Here is a 23,862-nt window from a genome sequence, read left to right as displayed (position 1 = left end):
TGTTCTGTAGGATACAAAGGTCTCTGCATAACTAAACTCTGGAGAACCTATATATGCATCTGAACTGATGAAATGGTACACAATGAGTAGCAGCCCTGGTCCAAAGTGTTCTATCTCTGGCCAAAAAAGAGTATTTATGAGTCAGTTGGAAATATATGGCTTAGTCAGCTCTGGATATAAGGTTAGAAAGTCATTTTGAAACAAACACATATGCTTTAATCTCTCTGGAAGCTCAACAGATGGTGAATGGTAATTGGAAAGGACTGATCTTAATTAAACAAATGAGTTAAGAGTGAAGTTTGTGACATAATCACAAGAGGGACATTCCTAGGTTTGAAGTCAATTGAACAAGAGTTCTCCTTAGCCAGGGCTTACCTTCAGAACTATTTTCCAGTACCAGTTAGTCCTGGAATGTGCAAAGTGCTTTTGAGCATCTGACGAGCAATCACAACTTCCCCCAAGGTATCTAGAATTATTTCAGGAATCAGAGTTTATTTTTAATCAGGTGTTGTCTCATTGAGCCACAAGCTCTTTTTAGAGTGATTCGACTAGTGTATGTGCATCTGCAGTTTTGCTCCTTAGGTAGAAGGAAGTTCTCCTGGGATGATGTCATGATGATTGTGTTTCTGAAATGTGTGCCTCAGGGAGATGTATGTTAGGAATGGTTAATTTTTCTGGAGAAAACCTTGGTTACAGGCAAGATGTTGCAAATAGAAAGTATCTAACTTTTCAGTATTTTTCACTTCCCTGCCAACATAGTTTACATGGAAAACATCATGCAGTTGGACTGTAATTCTATTTAGTTACAGCCTTATTATGATGATATTCTGGATGTATACCACCACTTAGACACATTCAGGTTTTGCATTTAATATTGGTTTTTGGCATTATCATCTGCTTATTATCAGTTTTAGCTGCCTAAACAATATTGAAATATAGATGGGCAATCTACGGTACCCCAAATAGGCTGCTGAACACAGCTCCTTTTCGCCATTGGCCATACTTCCTTGGGATTATGGGAATTATATTCAGCAAAACTGGAACTGCTATAGGTTACCTATTCCTAGTATAATCAAGTACCACTCATCTAAGTGTGGCTGTAACTTACCAGTTCAAGAGAAGCAAAATAGTCAAGCATATATGTGTTGTTTTTTCTTTCTAATGCTGAAATTCTATATTCTCTCATGGTCTTTAAAATAAAATAAATGTGTCCTGTTCAATGGTACAAATTTCTGATCTGTATCTTACTTTGGGAAATTGTTTCTCCATTTTGCTTTAGTGGACTGTCAGACTTCATTTTGCTTTAATGGACTGTCAAACTTCATGAGTTAGCCAAAGTGATGTTACATAGGTTACATAATGATAAAGTTATGTAGCTAATTCTAATTAAAATGACATGAATGCATATGGAAAATTTGTTTCACTAGGATTTCACCAAACCACAATGTTGTTCCCCCTGCATCCTTATTTAGGCACACCCAATAACTTGGGAAGGCTGGTTGAAGAAGGTAAATGATGATAGCATTATGAAGATTAGTGCAGCTGAACTTCTTAAGATCTGGAACCTCTACGAATCTTGTAAAGACACATCACATTTAAAGCTAAAAATGCAAGAGATGTCACAATTCCAAGTTTTTTTCTTTTATTATTGGCAGTGGTAAAAGATATTGAGTTCACAGTGAGTTTTTGTTTTCTGATAAAATGGGTTTTGTATTATATATTTTTATTTTTATAACAAATTTAACCTACCCAATGACCATCTTTCTCTGAGAAGATTTCAAAGTTGTTAAAAGTACAGACAATAAATAAAAAAGACAGTTATTGAAAAACATGTAATTATCTTGTTATAGAACCAGTTACTGAAGCTGGTAATTTAGATTATGTGACTATATATGACATACATATATATCCAACATGTTTAACATGGGTCTTCATGTTTTGTCTGATAATGCAATTAGCCTATATTTTGGAACTTGTACATGACAATAGTATATTCACAGGACACAATGAACTGCAAATTTAGCCAACCATATTTTACTGTACCATGTTGTGCAAAACCATTAAAACTGGGTTGAATTCAATTAACCATGGATAGCAGTATCATGCAAACTCAACAATCTCTGCTTCATGGATATCCTATCATGCCCAGGCTATGAACAACTTTCTTGGCTCCATGACCTGTTTATTCACATAGATTTTCATCTACAGTACATATATTGCAGATGTCTTCATCTTCTAGCATAACATTCGGAAGAAATTGTGATGGATTGGAATGGAGGAAGGGGGGTGAAAACGGTGCTCTCGTCTCCAGAGCAACGCTCTGGAGATAAGCGGAGAAGGCTGGCGCATCCCTAAACATTCCAGAAGATAGTAGAGAGTTGTGCCTGGGAACTACTGGTCAGTCTGAAAAGATTCTGTAAATAAGCGCTAGCTAATAAACCTTGCTGATTGAACCTACACGGTCTCCAGGAGTTCCTTGGGCTAGGCCTGACAGAAATGCACATAAAGTAGCTCTCAGTTGTTTTTCTATTTCACCCTTACTTACAGGAGAAATGCAAACTACAGTTATGTGTTCATGGAAATATGACCAGTTGCAGGAGCAGGAGGATGTAACTGTGTTTGTATCCTGTGCATGGTTTGACAGCGTAGACCCAGAGATGAAATCACATCAGGAACCTACAGGTCTGGACCATGAACATTTCATTTTTGGTTGGGGAAAGCATCAGTATGAACAAAAACACTGATATGAGAAAGTCTGTATCAGAGCTCTAGACCTGATCCTATAGAATTTCCTGATAGGAAAATAACCAGGACAAGCCTCTTCAAAAATTGACATCTGGCCAATTTAAACATCAGCCAAATAATGACTCACTGTCACTCTCTTGGGCCTTGAATCTTGACTGAGACTCAAGCTCTGTTGAACCCAATGTTTTTGCCAACTGGAAGAGAAGAGTGGTTATAGTTGATGGCAAAAGAGAAAGAGGAAGAGGAAGAGGAAGAAAGGAAGATAAAAAGAGAAGAGAAGAGAAGAGAAGAAAAGAGAAGAGAAGAGAAGAGAAGAGAAGAGAAGAGAAGAGAAGAGACGAGAAGAGAAGAGAAGAGAAGAGAAACAGTGTCACTTTTTTTTTTTTTAAAAAGGCCTCTCATAAATTCAGGGGATTGCCAGGAACTTGGTAGCCCCCTTGTTAGACAGAAATAGCAAGTGTAGAGCAATACCAGGATATTAATTAACAGCTGTAGGGTTGGCTTGGGTCTATAGGCTTCAGAAGAGCCAGATCTGCTGAATTATAAGTTTAATTCCTTTTAATACAGCCTCAGTCAACTACTTAGGACAATTATTTATACTTTCAAGCATGAAACAGATAATAGAAGGAGAACTGACCCATAATATGGCTTGTTTGTTTTTGGTTTGTGATATTGGATACTGGGTGACCTTAGCCATTAAATTTTGTAAACACAGTTTATGGCTCAGTAATGTATATAAATTGAGCTATCGTGATTATGGAAAGTATGGCTTAGTTTGCTATATGACCCAGGTCTGTATATACGTAAGTGCACATATATATATTTATACTTTTTATTCACTTTTCAGATACTATTTGGAGATATTACTAGAACAGTATGTGCTTAACTTCTTCCCTGGTATCATTTCTATAATCCTCCTCAAACAGAGGAAAAATGCAGGTATGATTAGGTGGAGAAGATGTGAACAAGAAAAAGCCAAGAAATCTCCTGTCTTCCATCTCCTTCTCTTTCCCACACATGCAGTTCTTCATAGTGACACTGAAATTAGCTAAAATAATTCTTTCTGGGAAATAAGTGGGTGCTCTTAAAAAACTCAATTTATGTTATAAAATCATACTGAATACTAACATGGTACCAAGACACAAAATCCGTTACTGTACAGAGATGGAGTTATCCAGGTGAAGGGTGGCTTATTTGTTATAGCTTCTACTGAATTCTATAGATGTGTGACATAGTCAAGGCACAGTTCAGAGTGCCTTTCGCTACCAGGGGCAGTATATAATTCAATGGAATATATGTAGAATGTCTCTGAGCATTTTAATCATGTTTTCCTCTGTGCTGGGAGAATAGTTTTTCCCAGCATTAGGCATTTTATAAACAACTTTCAGAGGATGACATTTTCAGCAAAATAATCACTGCAATCTTCCTCCAGTAAAAATTAAGAATTGAACAGGAATAGCTTCACTCACAAATGTGTCCCAGGACACTGCCATATATTTTCACCCACAGAAATGGAAACAAATGGAAATGCAGGCCTTTATGCAATTATGCAGAGAAAAACAGAAGTGTCATGCTTGAGGCCATTTGTAACTGGCTTAGCTGTGCCCATCTCCTTCACTGAGAGAGGTCTCCTCAGAAAATTGTGTATAATGTCTCTAGAATCATGGTGTACAGAATTACTTTGGAATAGGAGTGTAAACACATAAGGAGTTATATCATTGGAGCAAAAGGATTCTGTATAGGTAAGCATTTGAAGTGACAAGTCTCTACTAGAATAAAAACATTCACAATAACCAAACATAGACAATAGTTAGGCATCATACTGTCATTTTAAACTAATTATCCACATCCAATCCAGGAGTTCAATGACTGCATTGCAGTCACTGGAGTGTATATGATGCTAAGGCAGCACCAATAATGGTGCTTTGTAGGCATGAGGTACTAGGGCTTCCATAATTCTCAGGCAACATGTTCAACACCTGCTCACTGTGAATTATGGCACAACAAATCTGAATGGCAGCAGACTCTAGTGTGGAGAAAGCTGACCTATATCTATCTTATTTCAATCTGGTGGTCATTGATTAAATTATTCTGGATTGCAGATCCAGTTGGCTAACATCAATTTAATAAAATTTATGTAAGAAACTTTAATAAGCATGTATAATGGGAAGAGATCAATGCTGAAATGAGCAAAATGAATAAATCCCCATCACTACAGTACAATGATTAAGAACAGAGAAAGCACCTGACAATGTTAAATGCCTGTACCTAAACATCATGGTTTGTGTTTAATTACAATATTGCCTTTGGCAGGTAGTATGGAATGCCTGCAATTACATTGACCTAGAATCTTTATTTCATTAAGACTGGTATGTTTTTAAATAGAAAAAAGTGGATAATGATGGAACTTGCTAGAACATAATGCTAGCTTGGCCCTTGTATGATCAGCCCTATTATTTATGGAGTGTTTTGATGTCATGGTGCTCCATAGGGACAAGCCAACAGAATTAAATCATTGTGGATAATATAATCACGCCTTTTAGTTTATTCAGTTATCTTCTGGGTCAGCATAAGTATTAAACAGCATCTACAATGATTATTACAAATATTGGCTTTTGGGGGGGAAAGTATATTTCATTTCCTCCAAAAATGTAATGTCTTAGGCACTGAATCAAAAGCAAATAACATCCAGACCTTGCTCTACCTGTTTTTTTGTTGTTGTTTTTCTTGTTTCTTCCTTCTCCAACAAAAGATAGTTCTTTGGAAGTTAGGTGAATTCCTATGTAATCATTGATTAAACCAGGACTCCTAACTAAAGCTGTTTTTCTATTAAGTACTTGTCAGGAAACAAGAAAAGAAAAGAAACTGGTTTTATTTGATGTTGCAGGATATAGGATTGAAGGGCTAGTTAAGAGGACTGATAAGGTGACAAAAGTCCTCTGCACTGTTCAATCTCACTTATACTACAGAATTTCTCCTACTTGGAGCCCTCCAGATGAGTTAAGCTAAAATTTCTATGCTTCTCATTTGGCACAACTGCCAGTTATCTGGAGCCCAGCAGATTGGGAAAGACTGATTAAGGGTAAACATAAACTGGTTTCATAGCCAAAAATCACAAATAACAACTGTACTTGATCACCACAATGATTATAACCTATCTAAATTCTCCAGTCCTAATCATCCAATATTGTAAATTATTTTTCCTTGTTTATAACTTCAGTATGATGGTTTTAAAAATGCAGTCAGAGTTTTAATATCTACTTACAGCTGTATTCACATTACATATTTAGTCAAAAGACTTTGTTTTCCATATACCCAAAATGGTGGCCTCACCATTCAGATAACCTAAACTTAAGAGTCATTACTATGCATAATAACGGTAAGATCACAGCATAGGGTATGAGCTGTCTTTTTGGCTTAGTGTATGGTGTGGAAAACAGCCAGTGTATAATAATTTACACAGCATTATTATTCAATTAAATATCTCTTTATGGTATTTAAAAGACACCCCTTTAGTCAAACTCTTCCTTTTTTCTCCTCTGACTCTAATTACATCCAATTCTATAATAGAAAAAAATACATATCTAAGTCTTTACAATACAGGTAGTCCCAGGGTTAAGAATACCTGGTTTATGGATGACCCATAGTTAAGAACAGAGCCTACTGTAGCAAAATTCAAGTTAAATACACAATTATTTGAATTAAATACACAATGGTTTGAGTTAATTACACAATACTACTTATATAGTATTATACAATAATATTGTTCTGGGTTACATACAAATTCGACTTAAGGACAAACCTTGGGAACAGAACTTGTTCTTAAACTGGGGACTACCTGTATTCTAGAAAGAACATATAAATTATACACATTCAGTTTTATGCAAATACAGATTTGCCATAGTCAGCAGGGACAAATTAAATGACATATCAGACTGGCCCCAACCCTGTTGACCTTTTACAAGGCCTTGAAAACTTGGTTTTGTGCCCAAGCCTGGGGCCCCAGGTGTATGTTAGAGCCCATTTCCTGGCCATGTTAACAATTTTTTTATGATTCTGGCTGCTGTTTTTTTATATTTGTACAGTATGTGTTTTATTTAGTTTTTATCTATATTTAGATTATTCTCTAAATCTAGGTATTCTCCTCTCACCTACTTCCCCTCTCACAGATGTTCTCTGTCAAATCAGAAAAGTTGAAAATTCAAGTGTTCTTGTGGAAGTCCATATATAAAAATATCACATTTAAATATTTCAGAAACGTAATTACTAATGAGAAAATGTCCAATTAATTATACAGCATGATAGTACCTTTCAGGTTAGATTGTTAGGGTTTAACTTAGAAATTATCATTAAATTCACCAGAGAATGGAAAAATGAGACAGTAACAGTCTCATTTGTTTCAATAGAAACAAATATTCAAACTTCTTATATTAATAAATATAGACTTAAGGGTAATGAGGTCTTGGAAAATTTTAGGCAGAGTGTAATAGGGAAAAAGAACACCAGCTGTAAAACAATATATACAAGTTAAGGGAACTTTGAATCAGGACCACTTTATCTTTACTGTTAAGGTTTCTCAGATTTTAGTATACCCTGAATACACTGTTACTGGAGTTTAGTAACTGTAAGCAAAAGAACAATGAACTTCCTTCCTACTGAAAAAGAATTCCAGTAGCAAGGTATTCTAAAAATACTAGCATAGGCTCCAAAAACAGAATATTTAGGTGTTTGTTTTTTTAATATTGTTCCGAACCCATGCCCAGTACACCTGTATTTTAGACAGAACCCAACATAGGTAAAAATTGAAGCCAAGCTTGCCATACTTTTTCAGACATAATATCTTGCACTATGGTATAATATGTTCAGTCATTTTATGTACCTACTACACCTGCTGCATTAGGTGAGAATGTGGATGAACTCAGGGACAGGAGGAAAATAGAAAAAAGGATGGATGTGGGAAAGCCAAGTGAAGATACGATATGGTTATCTTGTCTCCTGGTTCTGTGCTAAATGCAAAGATAATGGAAGGAATTTCTGAGTTGCAACTTTGCAATGCTATTTACAACTGTCCTGAGTAAGTAGAACTGACAACATCCCTCAAGGTTTGTTTACAAAGTCTTTTAAGTTGTCAGGAAATGGGTGGGACTAGTTTCAATTCCCTTAGGCCTTGTTCAGAAGGAAAGGAGTTGTGGTCATTTAAGTTTTGTTCTCCTTTATAACTCTAGCCAAAGGGAATAAGTGTTCGTAACCCAAGGTTCCACTGTACTATTTTATCTATTTTGAGCCCAGGACAGCAAACTCTCTACCATTTTCACTTTCTTACCATCAACTGTAAGCTTACTAAGTATATAAGTGGTCTTATCTTTAACTTATTAAATTGTAATATTAAAACTGGATTTTTCAATTTCCATTTTGTTTCCATTATGAGCTCTTCCTTACCTTTTGCTAACAAAGTGGTATCTCTGTATATAAAATTGTTATACTGCAGTTTTAATTTAGCTGCCATTCTTACAGTATATATACTAGGTAAGTTTAAACATATATGGGGACAATGGGCATCTTTGTCTTACTCCCTCCCCTACTTTAATCACTGTTTCTCCAGATACATTAGCTTCTTGTTCATTATAAAGACAGAAGAATAATCTGGCACACCTAATTCTGTTAATATATTCCACACACTGGCAAAATCTGCATAGTCAAAGGTTGCTGTAGTCAATTAAGCAAAGGTAAAACAACTTCTTGTATTATTATTTTTTCTCCAATATTCATCTTAGGTTATCTTTCATCTTATGTCCCTTTGTTTTTTTCTGAAATTTGCCTGTTTATTTGGCAAGGAGGGATATATGTGACAGCTCTGGACAGTTAGACTTTGCCCTTCACAGTTAGATTCCGAAATATCCAAATGGGAGTCAACTGAATTAGTATTGAATGAGAATGAGGCATTGTAAAGCAATAGTGAATCTAAGTATTTTACAACATGCCTTGGAATCTCCTACTTCTATACAAAGATGAGGAACCTGTTGCTTTCCAAATGTTGCTGAATTACAACTCCCAGTATGGTGACCATGCTTATTGCAGCTGCTGGAAAAAATATTCAGTATCATCTGGAAGGCCACAGGTTCCACTCCTCTGTTGACAGAGCCTAGGAACTGGTCTCAGTTTACTTTCATTGACAGTTGCCTGCATTCCAGGCTCTGTCTGTACAAGTTCAGAAATTGTTCTGCAAGGCTTTTTTGCCCCCATATTTAGATCAACAACACCATCACAGGCCCCAACAATTTCACACAAGATTAGAGAACCTTCACATGCTGTTCCTCTAATGTAATATACACCATTACCGGCCAGCAATGCTCCTCTGGATTTTACTTAGGATAAGCAGGGCAAATTTTGGGCAAAAGAATTATTGGACACACATTTGACATCAGGAATCAAAACAAAATGTTTCTTATTGCAGTTTGAAACTGGGTGGTTAATAGATGCTACATACAAATAAAACTTTAGTACTTTTCAATAAGTAAAAACCAAGAAGACTTCCATTCTAGGAAAATATGGCTATGATGGGAAATTTAATGTGAAACAGGCTATTATTTCCCTTTCAGCACCAAGACAACACAGACTTTCTACGAACACTACAATCCATTGGTAATTACTCTGACAATGTAATTTTAGCCACCATGGATATTAAAGCAGCATCACTTCTCCCCCCACAACAGGGACTTCAAGCCATCAAAAACATCATCACACTGTGTGATATGGTACTCACCCATAACTACTTTATCTTTTGCAATGACATATACAGTGGAACCTTGGGTTACGAACGCTTCTGTTCACGAACTTTTCGGGTGACGACCAGCTCTGGCCGCAAAATTTTGCTTCGGTTCGCGAACTCCGCCTCGGGTTACGAACAGGATCCGCGGCCATTTTCCCTCCTGTGACCTGGTCCGCGGCCATTTTCCCACCTGTGACACGTGGTCCGTGGCCATTTTCCGCCCCTGACACGTGGTCCGCAGCCATTTTCCGCCCCTGACATGTGGTCCGCGGCCATTTTCCACCCCTGACATGTGGTCGTAGGGAGGGGGACTCTCCCTCCAAGCAATAGCCGCCTCCCTGTCCTCCACGCCAGAACGGATTAACGGTAATTACATTGAACCTTATGGGAAAATTTGCTTTGGGTCGCAACCAGAGTCACGGAACAAATTAAGTTTGTAAACCAAGGTTCCACTGTATCTGCAAATCTGTGGTACTGCCACACATATGGCTCCACAATATGCCAACATCTTCATGGATGATCTAGAACAATGTTTTCTCAACTCTATCCCTGAAATTGTCCTTAGCTGAGATTCATTGATGACATTCGCATTATCTAGACTCATGAAAATGAATCTCTCATTAAATTCCATCATGATCTCAACAACTTTCTCCCAACCTTCAGCTTCAAATAAACAAATAATTATTCCCTTTGGCTAGAGCTGGAATTATAAAATGCACAATGGAGAAATAAACACCATGTTATATAGGAAACCTACAGATTGCCATGCATACCTACCTGCTTCCAGCTTCCATCCAGAACACACCACAAATCTATCATCTATATCCAGGCTCTACACAACCACCACATTTGTTGTGACGCACTTGGCTGAGATGCTCAATTTACAGAATTAAACTACCCACCCAATAAGATCAAGAGACAAATCATTAGAGCCAGATTTATTCCCAAGGAGGACCTATTCCCAAGGAGGACCTATCACAAAAACAAAACAACAGAATTCCACTGGTTGTCACCTACATCTCACAGCTCAAACCACTCAAATGCATCATTAATAAACTACAGCCCCACTGGACAATGACACTACTTTCTCAGGCTTGGATAGCAGCCCCATACTTGCATACAGACAATCACCCAACCTGAAGTAAATTCTTGCAAGCAACTGCAAGACAATTATGCTAACACACAATGACACTGTGACACTGTACACTATTGGACACACATTTGACATCAGGAATCAAAACAACGACAAAGTCATATCAGACCATTTCAGTCTCACAGGCCAGTCCATTACTGATCGAAAAGTACCCATTTTAGAAAAAAAGAAACTTTAACAGCATACTGTAATCAAATGCTGCACTCACATGTTATCAAAAGTTTTCAGGTTACCTTAGGTCTCAACCCTCACAATTAGTTTTTAACACATTTCAATTGTTAATTGATAAGGTACTTGTAACCTGTCTCACATGTCAGTTGCATGTGAGATGTATCTCCATAACCGCCCTGTCAATGTCAGTTTACCCACGTCATGCCTCTGATGAAATGAGCTGCAGCTCATGAAAGCTTATGCCTTTTAATAAAATTTGTTAGTCTGAAAAGGTACTACAAGACTCTTTTCTGATTTTTGGCTACCGTAGACTAACATGTTTTTTCTCCTACGTCTACTTTTTCTGCTTTAGAAATTACTTTAATTTTCTCCTTTATTTCATTATGTGTTTGGGGTAGTGCAACTGTGAAGAATCTGGGAAAGATGCAGGACAACACAATTACTTGGTTAACATTTAAACAAAATATTGTAATTAATTGACTTTTACTAAATAATTTAAAATGGTTTATAAAGAGGTTCACTTGATTCTGCAGCATAGCTATAGCAAGTCAATACTTGCTGGGTATTCTGCACCCCTTTCCTTTGGTTCCTGCAGCTAGACCATGAAATTCAGTACTGTGAGATGTAATTCATCTGGCCTTGGAGATCTGAATTCATTTAAATTAGCTAAGTTGTCTCCTACAATATCCTTGTCTACCTTAACCCCCATTCTCCTCCCAGTGACATAACCATGTTCAGCTACTGTTCCATTTGCCATCTGAGATAAGACTAATAAAAAACAGAAGTTAAGAAGTTCTGCCTTCTCATTATCAACCATTATCAATTTGCTACTTTCTTCTTGCAAATACAGTACTCCCTTTGGCTTTCCTCCCCCCCCTCCCCCGAACAGCATTCCTACAGTTTCTGGAAATTACCTTGTAAAATTTTCTTTGATTATGTTCCCCTCCTTTCATTTCCTATAAATGTTCCTTTTTTTCTTCCACAGTTTAGAGAACTCTGCATATTTTTTTTAAGTCAGGCAGACTAGAGGCTAAAGCACTAAAACAAACCTTCAGTAATTATTGGCTCTAGCCAAGAAAAATTGGACCTCCATTTTGGTAACAGACATTTTCTACTCTCTAATTCCACTGCCTTAACTATAGTAGGAATGATGTTTCCTCCCTGCACATTATAACCTAGTGATGCAGCTTTTATGCATTCATTGTAAGTCCTACTTCTCTTATACATTGGAACAATATTCCTGAATGTTTTAAATGTTCAGTAGTACCACTACTGAAAATAGTATCATCAATACAAGACAAACAACAGATTACTGATTATACAATTTACTAGCTTCCCTTCAGAGGCTAATCTAAAAGGGAAAACTTTCTCCACTGAATCTGGGTCCATCCCCATCTGCCAGCCCACTTTATACAAGTTTAGAGGAGAAATAATAGTGGCATATCCCAGTAATTCAACTAAACTGCACAGAATACATATAAAGTACAATAATAAAAGTCTATTTTCTATAATCTTTATATAAAGTCACCAGGCTTTTTAGCCAACATCACTGGTGAAACCCATGGATTGGTAGAGAGTCTAATTATCTTTAGTCTGAGCATGTTCTTACCATTTACTATGTATGGATCCAATGTTTCAAGAGACTTGTCTTTCCTGGCTGACTGAAGATGTCTTTAAACTTTGCACTACTGCTCTGCTCACAGTCACTTTTGGTCCTCTTCTGCAAGATATTTGTCCCACTGGATCTGGTCCACATCATTCTTCTCTATTGTTGCATCCAATAAATCTGGACTGTTGAAATCAGTTTTATAGAATTTTTGGATACAACTGCCACAGATGCAGTTCTGGCAGTACAGTTTGTGCATCTGACATGTATTGTTTTAGCTGTTCAGTTTGAGTTTTTGAGGTGGATCACATATAAAAGTTCTTCCAGCCTTTCTTTCATGAAAGAAGAATTTTCCCATCCAACCTTTATATTATTGGTTTTAAGGGGAAGAAAGACCATCATTTCATTCCCTATTTGGAACTTTCTAAGCCTAGCTTTCTTATTGTACCAATGCATCTGGGAATTGTGTGATCTGGCTAGATTTTGCTTCACAAATTTCATCGCTAACTTTAAGTCTTCCCTGATTTTTAAAACATGCTATGTTAAGTTGTACTGTTTTCTTTATCCTACATAGTTCAATCTTTTTCTAATTTCTAATTGGTTAACCTGGCATGGAGATTCTTCTTCATTCAGAACTAAGTGAGTTGCCATCTCTGATACTTTTTAAAGTAGTGTAAGGAGCCAGGTCCTTAACTTTCACCTTCAGCTAATGAGGTCACTGGGAATAAAACTGGCATGGCCCTACTATTTCTATCAGCTTCTCTAACAAATTCACCTTAGCCCCTGCTCTCCATTTCCTCAGCAACTGATTGGTTGTGAGGCAAATTCAATAAAAGATGTCCATGCTTTCAGTTGTAACAGGTGTTATACTTTCTAAACAAACCAGGACCCATTTAATATTTCTTATAAATTGCTTGTTTGAATAGCTCATAACAGTCTGGTTATTCCTACAGAATGTCATCACAGATTTCTGCTTGTTCTCCTTGTATAAGGTTAAGAATAAATTTCATAAACCCTTCTTAGCCTTCCCATTTCTTAACAGCTCTTTCAATATTGCTCAGAAAAGTGTAAGCGTGCGTATGGTAAAATCCTTGGGAGTGATTTAACAGGATGTTGTACATCTTGTTCTCTGAGTTTTTCAGTTTCTAGTTGTCCATCACTATTTAGTTTCTCCTTCAGATATTCCAAGTATTCTCTGTCTGGCTGCACCTATTTTCTCACCTCTTTCTCTAAATTTTCCTGCAATATAGTTTGTTTTGTGAGAAGAAGCCTCATCTCTTCTACAAACACACCTCATGAGGGAATGCTCTCTCCATTTCCTTTCCTTTCCTTTTTTGATTTCCTCTGTTTCTCTGCTACTTCCTTCCTGAAGGAAACCTTTCTCACATCTTTTTAGTAAAGACACCTTGTTCACTGACCAAGTAGGACAGCCATTTGTTAGCTCTTATGTTAAGAACCTCTTCTGTGTCCCTTTTTTTTAACTTCATGTTTCCAGTTATATACTTACTGGTAAGTTTTACCTCACAAATGGTTTTTATTTTGTCTCTCCACTGAGGTACGCTTCCTGATCACCAACATCTAGAGTACAGTAGCTACTCAGATCCCAGCACTGTTGCCAAATGTTGCAAACGTCTCTCTCGTGGGTGTACTTTTCTTATTATACTTTTGTTCTTTAAAATTTTGTTCTTTAAAATCCTATTAACAATGGGAGTTCTGTGTGGGATCTCTATTTGTTTTACTACCACCATCCTTTCCTGGTTGTGAAATTCTTTTCTTTTTCTCCTTTATTTTATTAAGATAATGTTTTTGAAGGCAATATAACTAGGTGGAACATGGATGATGATATAGGCAGCACAGTCACTTGATTAACATTTAAACAATGGAACTAGTAGCCATTTACTGGATAATTTTAAACAGTTTATAAACAGGTCCCTCCTTCTGGAATATAAAATGGAGGAAATGTCCTCCATTGCTATGCTTTGATCGGCAGTTCCACCAGCCAATCATAACATTTGGCAGTAGCCTACAACCCACCTGTTCAAAATAATGTCACAGGTGGGTCTTTTACATTAATATTATTATTATTTTAGATCACATTACCCCCTCAAGTCCTGCTGTGCTGCTCATTGTGGCCAGTGGCAAAGGGGTAGGAAGATGTCCCTGGGAGGGATGTGAAGAATGTTGGGACTGTATGCCAAGAGTATATATTCCCAGCAGGGTCACCCCAGGTGTGAAGATCAACCCAGCTGCCTAGCTAAAGCAAGCAGGCACCTACATCAGGCAGCAGCAATATGGAAAGATGCTTGAGGCAGATTTTTATTTTAGTGACAATGGCAAAGGCATCATTTCGTACTGCATGGGAGAAGGCAATGATAAGCCACTCCTGTATTTCACCAATAAAATAACCTAGATATACAATATAAAGTGTTTCAAGTTATAGTGCCAGAAGATGCCACTTCAGGTCAGATGGCAATCAACATACTATTGAGGAATAGCTGAGGATCTTTTGGAGTACTAATGGTGTTTATGACATGTCGAGATTAAAGCCTTTTATACATCTAGCTGCTGATACTGCCATGCAGGAAAAGAAAATCTGAAGCTGCAAAGACAGAATTACAATGGAACATGGAATATAAGCATGAATTGTGGGAAAGCTCAACACACTGAAAGATGAGTTGAATAAATGACACATTGACATCTTAGGAATCAGTGAACATAAATGGACTGGAATTGGACCCTTTCAGTGAGAAGATCATACTGTTCACGATTCAGAATACAAAAAAACAAAGGAATTGTGTTGTTTTCATAGTCAGGAAGAATATGGTGAAGACAGTACTTGGGTACAGTGCAGTTAATGATCAAATAATATAAATCAGAATACACAGAAATCAAATTGACAATATTATTGGTACAAGGAGATAGAAGAGCTCAGTTATCACAGATCTGGCCAAGGGCTGACTGTGGAACAGATCACATAGTCTCATATGCAAAATCAACAATTTCCAAATCAAGCTAAAGCAGAAGAAGAAAGCCAGCCAGTTTTCATGATTTCATCTTGAACATATACTCACCTTTTTCAAGGATAAGATCAGGGATCACCTTGAAGTCCTGAACCTCATTGATAGGGACAAGAGGAAGTGTGGAATGAAATTAAAGAAGTTGTTAAGGTTGAATGTGAAAAGAGGCTGCCACTGATCAAGAAACAGAAGAAAGCAAACTTTAATTGCTAAAGAAAAATTGATGAATTTTGCCAAGAAAAAAGAAGCCAAAGCAAAAAAAGACAAAGATCTCAAGAATTAACAAAGAATTTTAAAGAGCTGTTAGAAGAGATAAGAAGCAGCATTACAATGATATCTGTAAAGATACTGAAGACGGAAACAGATATACAAGGAAATTTTCTTCCAAAAGATCGCTGGATTCTAAACTAACCTTGCATTGGTATATCTGGTATAAGATAGTAACTGATTCAAAGAAAATAAAAAAAATATGGAAGTACTGAAATTCTGTATGGAAGGGATGTCAACATCCAAAATACCTTAGAAGATATTCTACACTCATAAGAACCTCTAGAAATACCTTAGAAAATGTACTATGCTCACAAGAACCTCTAGTACTAGAATATGAAGTTAGATCAGCACTCTGGTTATAAATAAGTTGGAAGACTAGAGGAATTGATGGAATATCTATAGAAATATGGCAAGCAATAGAAGAAAAATCAGTAAAGGTTCTGACCAAGATATGCCAGCAAATCTGGAAAAAAACATAGCAGCCAAAAGACTGGAATATGATTGTCTATATACCAATACCAAAGAAAGACACTTGACAGACTATATAAACTGTCATATAATATCCTTAATTTTACATGCCATCATAATAATGCATAGGATCATTCCATAAAGATTAGAACCCTACATGGAAAGGGAGATGCCAGATGTTCAAGGTGGCTTTAGAAGAAGCTGGGGAACAAGACACATTATTGCTGATGCATGCTGGATAATTGACAAAGCCAAAGAATACCAAAGGAAGTCATTATGTGCTTCATTGATTACAGAAGGGCCTTCGATTGTGTCAGTCGTGTTAAACTGTAGAATGTACTTAGGAAAATGAGAATCCCACAACATCTCATTATCTTAATGCAAAACCTGTACACAGGTCAGGAAGTCATAGTCCAGACAAAACAGCAAAACAGACTGGCTCCAAGTTGGCAAATGAATGAGACAAGGCTTTCTACTCTTCCTTATTTATTCAACCTATATGCTGAATATATATTACAAGGACCTGGATTGGAAGAAGATGAGTGTGATTTTAAAATTGCAGGAAGGAAATCAATAACCTGTGCTATGCTGATGACACTATTCTGATAGTTGAAAATGCAAATGATTTGGAATGAAATCAAATGAAAGTCTAGAGATCCTTCTAGAAGTACAGTACTAAAAACTCTAGTGATGAAAGACAACAGTGTAAATATAAGACCAAATTAATAACAACATGCACAACAACTACCCTTAGAGCCGACAATGAAAATATTGAAGTGGTGGGTAGCTTTTTGCTTTTAGGATTCACTATCAACAGTAAAGAAACTAGCAGTCAAGAAATACACCATAGATAAGCATTTGGAAAAGCAGCAATGAAGGGCTTGGAAAAGATACAGTATTCAGTTGCCACGATTGTCTATACAGGTACCTACAAAAATCAGAATTATATAGGCAATGGCTTTCCTGTAACACTCTATGGAAACAAAAATTCTCTGAAGAAGCAGGACAGATAGACTATAGATTTTTTTAAACTTTGCTCTTGGAGAAGACTTCTGAAAATATCCTAAATAGCCAACAGAATTAAAAAATGGATCAGAACAAATCAATCCACAATTCTCACTGGAGGCACAAATGACCAAGCTCAGACTATAATATTTTGGAAACATGATGTGAAGACCTAGATCTCTTAAAATATCTATATTACCAGGATGGGTGGAAGGAAAGATAAAAAGAAGACGACCAGTGAATTGGAAGGACTTGATTATAGCAGTGATGGTTCCTATAATTGCTGCACTACTATAATTATTTAATAGACAGTAAGTAATCCTTTACATTGCACTCTGATGAAATATGGTTGCTGAAAGGCAAATGAAATTTGTTTTTTTTAGACTTCCCAATACTGAAAAGCAGTAGTCACATGTAACAAAACTCAGTACTCAAAATCTCCCTTTTAATATGTATTCTTTTTTATTTTCCTGTAAAATATATTTCCTTTTAGTCTGCAGCTTATGGACATTTCATGGGTGGAAGGAAAGATAAAAAGAAGATGACCAGTGAATTGGAAGGACTTGATTATAGCAGTGATAGTTCCTATAATTGCTGCACTACTATAATTATTTAATAGACAGTAAGTAATCCTTTACATTGCACTCTGATGAAAAACAGTGCTTTTTATTTTCCTGTAAAATATATTTCCTTTTGGTCTGCAGCTTATGGACAATACATTGCATGAAAAACAGGGCTTATGAAAATGCAAAGGATTGAGGTGTTCGCATCATAGCTTGCATTTTTAGTGCAGATTTGAGATCATCTCAGAGTATCTATTGGTTGTGCTTGTTATCACATGCTCAATTATAGTTAACTTATCCATGGTTTATTCACTCATCTACTAAACCATCAACTAACTACACTGGTTGGGTTTTCTAGACTAACGTGTGGTTGGCTAGTTTGATTCCGTGTGCATCACAACGAGAGAAAAATAAAGAGATTGTAGCCCATGTTTTAAAAGCCTGATTAACGATAAAAAAAAAAACCAGTATAGCTCCTTTGAAGAAGAACCTCCCTCAACCATTTATTTCTGAGGATAAATTTGCGTTCGCTACTAAATTACGCAGTTCCCCATGCAAAAACAACACGTTTTAGTTGCTTCCTTTTCTGAAATAACCCCACAGGCGCCCTTCCAACAAAAAAAAAAAGAGAGAGAGGAAAACAGGGCGAGCATGCGCCAAAGAATTGGAAGAGAAAATGACGGGGCGGGGCCAAAGGGCGGGCATAGGCGGCTCAGATTCCAAGTGGGGGGCGTGGCTCTTTACTTGGCGTTGGAAGCGCCTGCTGCTGCAGCACAGGCAACAGGTGCGCGTAGCTGAGAGGTCTGTAGAGCGGCCGCCGTTGTTGAGAGGTCGAGGTAGATGGAAAGGAATTACGTTTTGCTTATCTTGTTGGCATGCGCGACCCGCATTTTTCTTTTGGCTGGGATGCTGTAATCTTGCTTTTGAAAAAAAAGTAATTCGTATCCCCCTAGGATTAAGGAATCTGTAGTGTGGTGTGTATAATAGATCCGTTCTAGGGAATGGGTAGCTGCTCTCCCGTAGTTGCTTCCTGTTCCTGAAATAAAGTTATAGGTTAAATAGTGAAATACCATCCTCTCTCCTTCCTTTAATCCCTTCCTTCCTTTGGATGGGAGAAGAAAGAGCTGAGTACTACCAAAGAAAGCCTTGAATGTTTTAATTCGGGGGCGGGGGGGGGGCTTTGTATGATACTGTTAAAAGAATGTAATTTATTGAGTGGACCTAGTTGTCTGTAGAGAACTGGCCGTGGGTGTTCTCTGACTGCTCAGATGCTTTAAATAAACAAATAGGTAGTAACAGGAATTTAGCAGGTTAAACAGCAAGGGGTCTGGAGGCTCAGTTTGTAGGCACGTGTGTCTTATTGTGTGTGTGTGTATTGTGTTTCTGGCTTAGAACACTGTTCTTTTGGTTTTTCTCAGAAGGGGATTCTTTTTTCAGCCTTTAGGATATTATTAGTCTGTATAGTTCTTTGTTATAATTTCTCATTGAGAATGGTAAAAATATCAACGGTGTGGTGCAGTTGTGTATAAATAACTAGACTGTTAAATAATGGTACCTTTAGTGATACCACTGCTGTACTCCTTGATGCTAAAGGGATGATTAGAGATCATTCATCATATTAATGCTTTTAAGGGATTCTTATTGGATATGTGAAGCCTATTTTCCTGTCCATTCCTTGGTCATCAACTTTTGGTTTAAAAAGGATTTTTGTAAGTTTCTACACGTTTTTGTTATGTAAATCTTTAGGAAGAGGAAGTAATAATGGGCTTGTCAGTCTTCCATATTGCCATTCATTATGTAGACTTTGATCTTGCCTTGTGGTTAGCAGTTTGAGAATGCCAGATATAGTTCTTATGGACTTCATTTTCTCAATATTAAACTATTTTGTGCTCAATATGCTGCAGAGGTCTACATAGAGTTTTAAGTTTTTAAGATCTTGAATCTGTTGGGACAAGCAGTCATTGAGTTTTATAAAAGACAACCTACCTAGTTGTCTTTCAGCATTTTTCCAGAGCTTACTATCTCAAATTATCCTGACATTAGGCTAACTTTCCCCAATGTATTGCCTTCCAGATGCATTGGCACTGTAGTTCCTAGATTACTGAGCATGCTGGCTGTGATCCTTGGGAGGAGTTGCCCCAACATAACTGCAAGGATATTGTATGAAGATATTCTACTAGGAAAGATTGCCCTAGAAATTTTTGTGGTATCTTTTATGTAGGCTTAGTATAGTACAGGGTTGTTGGCCTATTGCTTCTAGTGCCGCCCTCTTAGTGAAGTGGTGATCACGTCTCTCTTTGGCTAATAGTAATCAAATAAGTGTTCTGCTTTCTTATTCCATCAATATAGTACTAATTGGTGGAATACTTACAAGGAAGCAAGTTAGCAAAAGTCTTTCTTGATAAACCAATATTTATTTTTATTTATTGGATTTGTTAAGGCAGCCCAAATACAAGAAGATTGTAAAATAAAATCTATTTGAGAATTGCCATGATGTCTGAAAAAGAGTAGAATTGCTTGATGCTGTAAATGTGTTGCTTGTTCCAGCATAAACTGGATTCTTAACCAAAGGGGGCTGAGAAAAGGTAGAAAAAGGACTGACTTATACATTTGTCTACAACACCTGTCTGGAGGCTATTCTATGGCTTGTTAAATTCAGGGTGTGCCTTTAAAATTTAAAAATTTCTTCTGACCAATTTATGCCCTTGACTCACCTCTCTCCTTGAACATGAATTCTCTTTAGGCTGCATAGTGCAAATGAGGGAGTGGTTGCTAATATCCAAAGTGGATTTTTTTTTTTTTGGTCCATAAAGAGAAAATCTTCAGAGTAATGTTTGTTAATTGATAGTGGCTCAAAATACAAAGGGCTACCTCTGACCTGAAATCTTCAATATATCCTAATTAATATTGGTATGTGTGTGTGTATGTAAACATTGTGACATAGTATAGTTACTGGCTGTAGTACAAAGTTACAGTATACTTCAGTAGCGGTGTCATTCACACATCACATTAAGCCATAATATGCTTTGCTTTGATTTATCATGATGGGTGAACCCAATGATTATGTTTAAATCAGGCTACCTGGGTTCTTCAACACACTGGGGATAATCCCTCCCCACCCACCCCTTGGTCAGTTGTCTTTGCTTAATGTTCCAAATCTGAGTCTTATCCCAAATTTCAAAATTGTTACATAAGCTGTTTTTTTGTTAGCTTGAAATTGATGTTTTGTTGATGATATCTGGATATAACCAGGGCTTATTTATGGTTTGTGTTAACCATTGTTTGTAAACATACCATAGTGTGGGTCACATATTGTGCTAGTTATAAAGCATGGTCTGCAAAGTACAAAAGGTGGCTTTATACAATATACTAAGCAAAATCCAAAGAAACTGCACTGTGGCTTAGTTGGACAAGTATGTCACTTTGTTCACATATTACCTTAAACCATGGTTAGTTACCATGTTTTTAGTAACTATAAATTGATTGTACAACAGCATACAGTAAGCCATAAACCATGGTTTTATAAGTCTGAATTCACACAAAATGGTGAGCCACACACAAAACTGTCTTTGCTTAGCAAAAAAATGTCAACTCAAGCTCTATATCATAATCACTTTAAAATTGTTGTTGTGAAAGCAACCTGTCCAGAAAAAAATGAAGTTTAATGAGAGACTCAATCCTCATATGGACCAAGTGCTGAAATTGTCTCTAGTTAGCAAAGGATTTAAGCCTATTAGGAGCAGAAGCAGGTAATTGTACTATTGCAGATGTCTCTAATTTGTGCCATAAATATTGCTGCTGGAAACAAGAAGCCCTTTTATTAAGAGTGTTAAATGACCTCCTTGTATCCAAACATGAATCTTCAGATTCAGTAGTGATCTGTTATCAGCTATTTTGCCAAATCCGAATAGCAAATGTCTTTTTACTCTTTTGATTTACTTGAATTAAATGTTCTATTATCTGGAATAGGGTATTTTGGATAAATTGATATACAGTATTATCATTGTGCACTGCACAGCCGCTAGGAACAGCCTCTGGAAGAAAGGACGCTTAAAGAGTGCTGCATCACCTATAGTTAAGTTTCCTAAACCTGGGACTTTCTGGATTTGTTGGGAATACACTCCCAGAATTAGCAGCCAGCATTCCCGTGCTTATGTGGAATGCTGGAAAGTACAACCCTAATAAATCTACAGGGCGCTAGATTCAAGAAGGTTGTTTAAACTACTATATGCAACACCCTCGCTTTGTTAGATGCACCACTGGAGTAATCTGGTGGTATAGTTTTTAAAAGTCTAGGTTTTAAAAAACAAACATCATGTCATGCCAAGTATATACTAGTTGAGAATTGTTTTTGTAAGGGGCAAGTCTGATGTTGGTTTTCTCCATTTCCTTTTGGAATGATTGCAAGGGAGTAATCATACATGAATTGCTGCAGGCAGTTAGCAAGTCATGGTTATAGTGTTAGGCCATTTGCCTGTGGCACTCTTGATTGACCATTCCAATATACCAGATAGATATTTATGGGTGATTTTTCTCTCTCTTTAGTACCTTAAAGATATAAGTATTTTTCACAGCTATTGAACTGGCCTTTAAGCTGTCATACTTTTAGTCTTTTCGCTAAAAAGAGCAATTTTATTCTTTTTAAGAAGTGATGTTGATACAGAGATTTGTGGTCATCACTCCATAATTCATGACTGAATACTGTTGACAGTTCATTGAGATCTCTTGGAATGTTGATATATGATGATAGAATGTTATGTTTGACTTGGACATATTAGTGAATGAATGGCCCTTAAAATTATGGGAAGGCTTTGGCTTCATTTGGGAAAGTAAAGAATTAGTACATTTTCAGTTTTAACTATCTCACAGAAGCCTGAACTTGTATAGAGATTTTGAAAAGGAAGTCCTCTCATGGTAAAGAAAGTGTTGAGGAAAACACCTTTACTTGGCACCTTGAGTGAATTTCTGAGGGAAATATATTTATAGAAATATAGCTTTGTAAGCTGCCAGTCTTATGATTAGCTTTGTATTTTCTGTCACTTATATGCATTTCAGTAAATTATTCCTGAAAACAGTTCTATAAGAGGTAAGAAAAGTGGATGTTGAGAAAAAAGTAGCTCAGAAAGAAAAAGGTAATCAATTAAACATTATTCTGAAGCCATTATTATAGTAATGCATGTTCTGTTTTATTGCAAAAACTTATTGGTTTTGGCTTAATGTTTTCTATGAACCCTACTATTATGGTTGTTAAACAGTGGTTCATAAAGCATAGACTGTTGATTGTACATGGACTCATCCATGATTTATTCAGTATTTTATGATTAAATTAACTATGGCCTACATAATTGGCATACCTAGGCTCAATATTTTATCTTAATAAAATAAGAGTAATGTTGTTGAAAAGTTTTAATTGTTTTTGTTTATGTGGTCTTGATAAAGAGTGGGACCTAGAGCTATAGAATTCTTCTGTGTTTTATGATTGTGACTCTTAACTCCCAAAGCTATTTTATTTAATTGCTGCATAACAATTGCTCATTTTTTTCTTGTTAAGTTCCAAAGTGTCTCTTCAGTTTGTTGTAGGTTAAATTTGTCTTCATTCTAGAGCTCAATAAGATGAAATAATATATTTGCCTTTTTTTGTTTTCATTCCTACTTTGGGTAGTCTGTGGTTACAATGGGTAGTCAAAACCCCACTCCCTTCTAGCACTGAAGTTGTTACCTAGATGGGTAATGAAACGTCTGCAAGAAAATAGCCAAGCTCGGAGAACCCCGAGGACTCCACATTCCTACTTTCTACAAATTTAGTATTCTGTAAACACTACTATAATTCTTTTATCATGCCATTAATATTCATGTTTCTACTTTATTGCAGTGCCAGATTGTTTTTTTTTAAAAGCTATCCTTCTAAAATATTGAATTTTAGATATTTGCATATTTGCATATGCATTTGAATTTGCATATTTGCAATTGTACACAATTGCTAGGAAAATCAAAAAGAGAATTACAGAACAGTCAGATACAGCTCCCACAAAGCTAAAACTGGTAAAAGCAATGGCAATATGGTTCATGGAAATAGTGGTATATATTGAACATTT

The 23,862-nt window shown here is 36.6% G+C and overlaps 1 protein-coding gene across 3 annotated transcripts in view; it reads left to right on the top strand.

Moving 5' to 3' along the window:
• Positions 1-18,519: 18,519 nt before the first annotated feature.
• LIMA1 (LIM domain and actin binding 1) overlaps positions 18,520-23,862 on the top strand; it is a 60,675-nt gene continuing 55,332 nt past the window's right edge. For 2 of the 3 annotated variants that reach the window (XM_088138176.1, XM_088138174.1), the window contains exon 1: positions 18,520-18,603. The gene's annotated coding sequence lies outside the window, so the exon portion shown is untranslated. The remainder of the gene's footprint in view (positions 18,604-23,862) is intronic. The other variant, XM_088138175.1, reaches the window with a different exon arrangement.

The sequence above is a fragment of the Python bivittatus genome, unplaced genomic scaffold (genome assembly GCF_059951505.1).
Source record: "Python bivittatus isolate LINGU-HERP-01145 unplaced genomic scaffold, Pbiv_v1 ctg000220_np1212, whole genome shotgun sequence".
Lineage (NCBI taxonomy): Eukaryota > Metazoa > Chordata > Lepidosauria > Squamata > Pythonidae > Python > Python bivittatus.
The sequence above is the reverse complement of the archived record's forward strand: the minus strand, read 5'-3'. Positions and strand labels throughout refer to the sequence as shown.